Here is a 9,759-nt window from a genome sequence, read left to right as displayed (position 1 = left end):
CATCCACTTCTCGCTGTGCTACCAAGGCTGCACTGGCCACTTGGTTGGTTGCTGCCAGGTAAAGTAGTAATGGCTCTTGAGGTTTGGGTGCAACCAAGGTGGGCACAAATAACAGGTAAGTCTTCAACTCTTGCATGGCTGTATCTGCTTTCGGGGTCCACTTCATTAGCCCTGCCTTCTTTAAAATTTTGAAAAACGGTAAGGCACGCTCGGCAGACTCAGAAATGAATCTGCATAGCGCGGCAACACATTCTGTCAAGATCCTGACATACCACTACTAGGAAAAGGGCTATAGATGATATGGCCACTAATGGCGCACCAGACATGTGGTGCGCCACTACTATATTGTAATGGCACACCATGAGTTGGTCCATGATTGGTGTGGTAGACACTAATGGCGCACCAGACCCACGATGCGCCACTAGTAACAAGTTTTTTTTTCAAAAATACTAATGGCGCACCAGGGCACAGTGCACCATTACTAGTTTAACTAGTAATGGCGCACCTGCCACACAGTGCGCCACTACTATATTTTTTTTGCAAAACTACTTGATGCAGAGAATCCTATGGACATCACCATGTCAAGAGTCCGTTTGGAAAGTGACACGTGCGACATCTACTTCACATACATAAAGGTGAATCATCTCCTTTACACGTTCTCACTTGACCCCTTCGAGGATGGTATACTACTTGACGCTCCACTCGTGTGCATGCATAGGTGTTGTCAGAACACTACGGACGATGAGGAGGAGTGCAAGCGCCAAGGAACAACTACACCCTCTGCGAGGGAAGCGTGGAAACGAAGACGCAAGAAGAAGAGTTGTCGAAGAAGCTCCAGCCACCGGACGACCGGTCGGGTCCGGACGTCCGGCGCCTGAAGATCCACCGGACGACCGGCCCGGACCGGACGACCGGCGATCCCGCACCCGAGCCAAATGAGCGGACGTCCGACGCCAGCAGACGACCGATGACCGGAAGATCGGCCCCCTCCAGAAATCCGGCACTCCTGTGTCCGTGCCAAATTGAGCGCACGTCCGACGTCTACCGGACGTCCGGCTGCCCGTCAGTCTCCGGACGTCCGACGCCCACCGGACGTCCGACCCCTGGGTGTGTCCAGTTGCGGGCTGAGGCCCATGTACCCCTTCACTCCCCCCATTTGCACTAAGACTATAAATAGACCTATCCCTCCTCCTTTCTAGGGTTAGCGTTGGTTTAGCTCATTTGAGAGATAGAGCTACGCTCATCCATATCGGATCTCCTCCTTGCGAGAGACCGCGGCCTCTTCGGAGAAGATCCCTTTGGATTCAAGCCCCCTTTCTAAGGGAAGATCCCCCCATGTATTCAAGACCTCCTCACGGAGAAGACCGGCTACCCTTGTATCGTCCTTAGTTATCCATGGATCGTGTATCTTCTCTTATGTATTCGAGGATCTAGCACATGTGTGACTATTTCTTGTTGGTTGAGTGATTCTCTCGTGTTTCCCTCCGTGATTTCCCTCGTTTTCCCCTCGTGTTCCCCGTGTTCTTCGCGGGATCCGCTCCTTTCGTGAAAGATCGGGCGATTAGGGTCCTACCCTACATCATCTTGGTATCATGAGCCACGTTGATCACGATTTCGGAGCCTCCCCAACCGTTTTCTAACCTTCTTTTGCTTGATTTCATCCTAAATTCGAAAATCCCCACCAAAAATAGCCCCAATTTTTTTTTTTGATTTGTTGGTTTGATGATGTTTTGTTGATTTTGATGCATGGATTTGCTTGGTTTCAAGTGGATCTAGCATCTCCCCAAGTTTCCCCATCTTTCATCCACGAAATCTCATCAATTTTGACCCCAAAATCCCCAAATTCCGCCCAAAATCGTGTCCTGAATCTCGGATCTGGAGTTGACCCCGATACACCGGACGACCGTCACCTTACCGGACGTCCGGAGCCGCAGGAACCACCGGACGTCTGACCTTACCGGACGACCGGAACCCCCCAACCCGAGCAGAATCAGCGGATTTCCGACCCGACCGGACGTCTAGCGACCGGACGACCATTTTTTCCGGACGTCCGCTACCTATAGATATCACCTTCGGCAGATTTTTGTTTCGGCCATAACTAATTCATCCGAACTCCGATTTTTGCATTCTTTAGCTCGTTGGAAAGCTCTTGACATCCCCCTTCCCACAAAAATACTAACATCACCATTTCAATCCATCAAATTTTGACAATTTTGGCATCTTTGCCTAGGTCTTCCACCGCATCATCCGCTACACCAACACCGACTTCTGCAACCTAACCAATATTGATCCCCAGCGCATATGTGGTCGCTTGAGGAGTGATTTGTGTCTCCTAAGGTGTCTAGGCTACTTAGGGACGGTTGCTTCTTCATCAACCACCACCACCACTTCCGCATAGGCTTGACCACTATACACTTCCGCCACCCCAAATTAACCCAATTTTGTTTGTGTTGTGAGTTGTGTCTCCTAAGGTGTTTCGGCTACTTAGGGACCGTGCTTCCAACTCCGACACCGTGTATAGTACACCACCTTACCCTCCACTTCCGCATTGCATACTCCACAACCCATCATTGCATTTCCACAATCCCTTTGAGCTTCCGCAACCACCACCGCATCCGGCTACCACCATTTTGACATTTGACGTTTGAGATTTTGAGTTTGCGGTTTTTCCGTTTCCTAAGGTGTTTCGGCTACTTAGGGACAAGTCTCCATCATCTTGGTATCTACATCAAGAACACCACTACTCATCATCGCCAAGGACGGTAAACCTCCATATCATCTTGGTATCGTGGTACCCCTCCATTGTACATTCCCCTTGCAATTGCATTGTTAACCCCTAGCCCATTTTGCATTACTTGCCTATCGAGACTAGCCATTTGAGTAATACTGGCAGCGTTACTTGTGCACATTAGTGATCTACACCATACATTGCATACATACCATATAATATTGGTATCATATCATCTCGTGTGCCTCAAGTTTGTTCCCGCATATAAACAATTACTATCTTGGTTTGTGCATTTCGCAAAAGTGGATATATAAAAAAAGAATAAGCTTTTAAGCAAAAGAGAAAGAGCAAAGAAGCTTGTAAGCAATAGCCTTAGCATCCTACCACTTGCGTAAGCTTTTCATATCCAATCATCTTGGATCAAACACCGGGAACCATACATACATAGCATACTTGGGATAGAAAGTTTATCTATTCTGCATCTTATAGGTTGTGCACAAGTGTCGTATCTGCCTATAGAGAAATCGTGCTAGCGTCTCTCTTGAGTTGTGCAACACGAGCGTTTTCCGTGGATTCCACATTTTGTGCTCATCCTTGGTTGCACGAACCCATTTATCTATCCGTGTGTGTGTTTCCGTGTGCCACACATTGCTATTGGTCTACTTGTTACACTTGTGAATTTGTGAATCTCTTTCAACATTATTGACTCTTGCTAACATTTTACATCAAATTTTTGTGCCACTATCCTCACCGAGCTCCACCATAAGCCTTACTTGTGTAGGTGTGAGAAACCGACAAGAATTGGTACCAATTGTGCTATTTCCTTGTCCACATTGGAGTGATCATTGATACACTTTCAACTTAGGTCAAGGTACATTTGGTATTCGTTCTTCTCTTTCTACCACTCACATTTTTCTCTTGGAGTGATGGATAGGCAAGGCATTTCATCTTCGGTCTACAACAACAACGACGAGTTCGATGCCGCGAACAACTCCACCAACGCCAAGATGCAAGCTCAAATGGAGGAGATCAAGGCCCTCATCAACTCCTACAAGCGGTCTTCCTCATCTTCGAGAAGACGCTCAAGAGCACATGCCTCCGAGCTACCATCTCCGGCAAGATCACATCGGCATCGACACCATCACCAACAAGGACGTGAAGGTCAAGAGCTCAACACCAATAACTGCTCAACGACTTCACCATCCCCCTCGGCATCTTCGCCAAGCGACTTCAAGGCATCTTCGCCTACGGACATACGACATCTTCGCCCACAAGCACCTCAAGAGAAGCTCCCCAAGCTCAAGTCCACGACTTCCACGAGCTACTACGACCTCGACATCGACCATGAGATTCCTTTCTATGGGACTCTAGAACCCGAGGAGTATCTCGAGTGGGAGCGTTTGATGGACGACTACCTCAAGCTACATCAAGTTCCTCCCGAAGATCAAGTGAAGTGCGCCACAAGGAACTTCCACGACTACACATCCACATGGTGGCTTCACGCATCTTCGGACACCTACGGCATGAGTTGGCCCAAGACGAAGAGAGCTTTGCGGCGAGAGTTTGTGCCCCCAACCTACACAGAACAACTTCAACACCAATTGGAGAACACCATCCAAGGATCCAAGTCCATCGACGAGTACTTCAAGGAGATGATGAAAGCCTTGCGACGAGCCGGCGTGGATGACCCCATTTCGATGAAGTTCCACTTCATGATGGGATTACACAACGACATCTCTAAGACAATCTTCCTCGAGAACTACAAGTCCCTCGACGACAACTACATTGGTGCTCTCAAGGCGGAACAAGAACTCATGAAGGACAAAGCTTCTCCACCACAAGCTCACTTCGCGACGACCATGCTCCATGAGAACAAGCATGAGGCTAGTACCACCAAGATGTCCAAGGCCGACGAGCTCCAAGACGATGCTCCCAAGTTCGAATTCACCGCCATCCCTCTTTGTGGCATTGATGATGCTGAGTCCTCCATGACACTTTTTCAAGACGGTGCAACGATGAGTACGACTACGGAGACCCTCAAGGACCAAGCTTTGGAGGCGAGCGACAAGGTGGCAAGCAAGGATGATGCTTCCATCTTAGGAGGCGAGAGTGATGATGTGCCATCTTCGGCTTTCATCCACGGCGACAACAACGAGATGGTTGAGCATGGGATTTTCCCTTTGACCACGGCGACATACGATGACTTGAGTGACTTGTGCCACCATATTGAGAGTGAGAGTGACTTCACCACTAGCACCATATATGTGTTGCCACAATTCCCATGTGAGGAGAGCCACAACCCCCATCATTTGAGTGAGATGAGTGACTCCACCATATGTGAGTTTGAGTGCACCTATTTTGAGGGAGTGAGTGAACCACCACATAGAGAGAGTGAGATAGTTGATAGGTCATGTGAGGCCACTTTTAACACTAACAACTTTACCTCTACCTCTGTTGTTTCTTCTCATTTGGTGCTAGGTCCCTTATATAATGACGCGCCGATTCTCGACGACTTCGTCCTACCTTTGGACAAGACGATGGCCATGGTGGAATATGGTGCACCCCCACATGGTTCCATCACAATGATGTTCTTGACCACCATCCGGTCTTACCCACCTCACCTACACCACGTGAGTGGAATGACAAAGGTAACATAGGTGAAGGTGATGCTCTTGTCCCACTAGTGGACTATCATGACATTGATTGCTTGCATGATGTTGATCAACCTATTTCCATGCTTCATGCTAGTGTGGCTTCCCCCTGCGATGATTTACCCATTTATGATGAGTATGATGATTGCCATGTGGAGTCTATTAGTTGTGATGCCATGTTACATAGGATTTCTTGTGCTAATTCTCTCGGTCACATCATGTTTGCCAATCCGCTTGACTTGTCATATGCTATGCATGAGATTGACCACATGTCATATTTGCAATCTCTTCATAGTGACTATGCATATGCCATTAAGATTAACCCAATTTGCACTTATGGCATAGATGACAAGCCTATGGTTATTGGCATTTGTTTCTCTTGTGATGATATTGACATGCTACCTTTGCATCATTTATCTCATATGCCATGCCATAACCACCTAGCTTCGGATATGCATTGTGTTGGATGTTGTCCATTTTCTCCATATGATGTTTCCAACATTGCTCATGAGGAGACCCCCATAGTTTCCTCATACATTTCAGGAGATTTTGATCACTCCCATCCGTTGCATGATCCTCATACTTATGTGCACAATATGCTCCCCATAAATAAACATGCTATTGATGTGCCATATACTTGTATGCTAAATTTGCATCCCCATCGTGTTATACACAATAACTATTCTTTCATGATGGATAACATGTTCTTATACCATGCATCAAATTTCTTTGACCGATGCTTATCTTGTGCTAACTCACACGTGCACATACACATCATGATGGATGATGTGTACATTTACCACGCGCACAATTTCTTTGGTTTGTGTCTCTTTTGTGTAGGTACCCATGAATTCTTGTCAACCTCGCAATCCCACGAGTTGACAAAATGAGCTCTAGAGAGCAATGATGACTTGGGATCCCATGGATTGCATTTCTCGCCGCTGTCTTCACGCGAAGTCTTCGCGCATTTCTTCTACATGACCCTCACTTGGCTATGGGTTATTGTCCATTACATATTATATGCCCATCTTGCCATGTTCACTTTGCATGATATGCTCATTACTATGGCTTTGCCATGCATTTGTGACCCACGCTTTGCATTACACATGATGATTGATTCTCATACTTGTATGTGTATTTGTAAACTTGGTGGAGATATCACTTGTTATTGCCATATTTGCTTTGTGCCCCATGCCTATGATTATACTATGATCTTGCTTTGTGTTCATGCTTGTGATCTGTCATGTGCATTGCCTACCCCTATTATTTGCTCACATGACATGATTGCCATGATTTCCTCTAGTATGTTGCATCTTCATAATACTAGCTTGCACGACTTGTTTCCTATGATTGCTTGCCTTGTTGCATCACCGATGACTCATACTTGCTCACTTCATGCGGTTGATGACAACCATCTACATGCTTATCACATGATTATTATTGCTTCTTGTCATTATCTCCATATGTTGCCTCTCTCGTGCTAGATGATTTGCCATGTATTGAGTACAACTATGCCTTTAGTCTTGCTAATGAGATTGCCCCCATAGCATTCTCGCATATATTTGAAGATTTGGACATATTTTTTGTGAAGCATGCTTGTCTTACCTCTTTGCACCATACACCTAGTGCCATGAATATTGCCATTGTTGCATCATATTATTCACGCACTTGTGCTTCTAATGGTTATGTGCAAGAGAAGAGGACCATCATGATGGATGATGTGTTTATCTACCATGCGCATATGTTCTTTGTTTTGTTGTGTGCATGTGTAGGATACTTGGACCTTGTGTCAACTTCCACGTCACGTGTGTTGACAACCCGAGCTCTTGAGAGCGAACCACCTCCTACCATGACGATTCTACATCGCACTTGCTTGTACTTCGGCATTGTGAAGGACGCACAAGGACATGCTTTCAAGGTGATATCCTTCTCTTTTGAGAACCCCCAAACCATGAGACTTGGACAACTTGATTGCACACTTGTTAGAGATCTTTCTTCGACTTCTCATTTTCACCATTCCATGCATCATGATATATATGCCTTGTGTGTTGCATCCAATTCTTGGATTACTTGCTCCTGTCACATGTTTGGTTGCAACAATGCCGTTTCTTCACATATGTCATGTCCCAATGATTGCTACATGATTTCCTTGATTGCCTCACACATGATGAATACTCACTCTTTCTATTGTGTTGAGTGCCATACTATCTTCACTACACCCTATGCAAATTATGCTTGGATTGTCTTGCACTTGTCCCATGTGTTTAGACACTTGATTTTATTTGGTGTTGTGAATGATTCCTATGCCTACCAAGACCTTTCATTGAGCAATTTGTGAATGTTTCCTATGAGCTTGAGGTAGATGCTTGTTCACTTTTCCAACATATTTGCATCACTACCTCACATTTACATGCTTGTCCCCATGATATCCTTGATTATGCACAATTTCTGTGCTTACATGTGATGTCACAATCCTTTGTCAAACCATATGCTTTGCATGATGACGACACTTGTTTGGTGAATAACCTCTTGAATGCTTGGTTTTGCACTACCGCTAACCACATTTGTTTTTCCAAGTTTTTGTTGTCCTTGCTCATTTTGAAGGAATCACTAGACGGTGCGACGTTGGAGAGTGCCCATTTCGAGCTTCAAGATGACGAGAACTTGGTGATCGACCACTCCTACACGCTGACGCCATCTCTTTCTCATGGTGATTTGGATTTCGATCCGAGGTCGGATCTTTCCCAAGGGAGGGGAGATGATGCGGAACATCCTATGGACATCACCATGTCAAGAGTCCGTTTGGCAAGTGACACGTGCGACATCTACTTCACATACATAAAGGTGAATCATCTCCTTTACATGTGCTCACTTGACTCCTTCAAGGATGGTATACTACTTGACACTCCACTCGTGTGCATGCATAGGTGTTTTCGGAACACTATGGACGATGAGGAGGAGTGCAAGCGCCAAGGAACAACTACACCATCCGCGAGGGAAGCGTGGAAACGAAGACGCAAGAAGAAGAGCTGTCGAAGAAGCTCCAGCCACCGGACGACCGGTCGGGTCCGGACGTCCGCCGCCTGAAGATCCACCAGACGACCGGCCCGGACCGGACAACCGGCGATCCCGCACCCAAGCCAAATGCGCGGACGTCCGACGCCAGCGGACGACCGATGACCGAACGACCGGCCCCCTCCAGAAATCCGGCACTCCTGCGTCCGAGCCAAATCGAGCGGACGTCCGACGTCTACCGGACGTCCGGCCGCCCGTCAGTCTCCGGACGTCCGACACCCACCGGACGTCCGACCCCTGGCTGTGTCTAGTTGCGGGCTGAGGCCCATGTACCCCTTCACTTCCCCCCCCCCCATTTGCACTAAGACTATAAATAGGCCTCTCCCTCCTCCTTTCTAGGGTGAGCGTTGGTTTAGCTCATTTGAGAGATAGAGTTACGCTCATCCATATCGGATCTCCTCCTTGCGAGAGACCGCGACCTCTTCGGAGAAGATCCCTTTGGATTCAAGCCCCCTTTCTAAGGGAAGATCCCCCCGTGGATTCAAGACCTCCTCACGGAGAAGACTGGCTACCCTTGTATCGTCCTTAGTTGTCCGTGGATCGTGTATCTTCTCTTATGTATTCGAGGATCTAGCACATGTGTGACTATTTCTTGTTGGTTGAGTGATTCTCTCGTGTTTCCCCTCGTGATTTCCCTCGTTTTCCCCTCGTGTTCCTCGTGTTCTTCGCGGGATCCGCTCCTTTCGTGAAAGATCGGGTGATTAGGGTCCTACCCTACATCACTACTAATGGCGCACCTCAAGCTGGTGCGCCATTAGTAACCAGGGTTACTAATGGCGCATTTGTGGGTGGTGCGCCATTAGTAACCTGGGACCAGCTAGATATTTTGGACAGCCACACCTACACACTCACTTTCCCCACTTCATTCTCTCCACCTCCTCCTCCAAGCTTGTGTCGGCTGCCTCCTCCTCCTCACTTCATTTGCACCATAGATTCATCCAAATTAAGTGGTTAAATTACCTTTTTTTGATAGGTAAGTAAGGGGAAAGCTATCTTTATGTTGTAGATCTACTTTTTTCTCCCTCCAACAATGTGCACATGCACTTTTTGTGGCCTAGCTAGATCTATGTATGTTTGTGGTGTTGCATATGTTTGTGGTGTTGCATATATGTTTGTGTTTGCAGGTACCGGTATTTGAAATGCGATAGTTGCCAATATTTTGCCGAGATGTTGATTCATTTCCGTTTCGGCGAGAATTTTGGCACTATGCATTCTTTTTTGTCCTATTTTTAGGGAAAGTCATGCCAAATTTTTTCTTGGTTCTAAAATATCGTTTTGCTCTACCCCGCAGGCGACCATGGTCCG

This window comes from Triticum urartu, chromosome 2A (assembly GCF_056163025.1).
Source record: "Triticum urartu cultivar PI428250 chromosome 2A, HENAU_Tu73, whole genome shotgun sequence".
Classification (NCBI taxonomy): domain Eukaryota; kingdom Viridiplantae; phylum Streptophyta; class Magnoliopsida; order Poales; family Poaceae; genus Triticum; species Triticum urartu.
Note: the sequence above shows the minus strand (reverse complement) of the source record.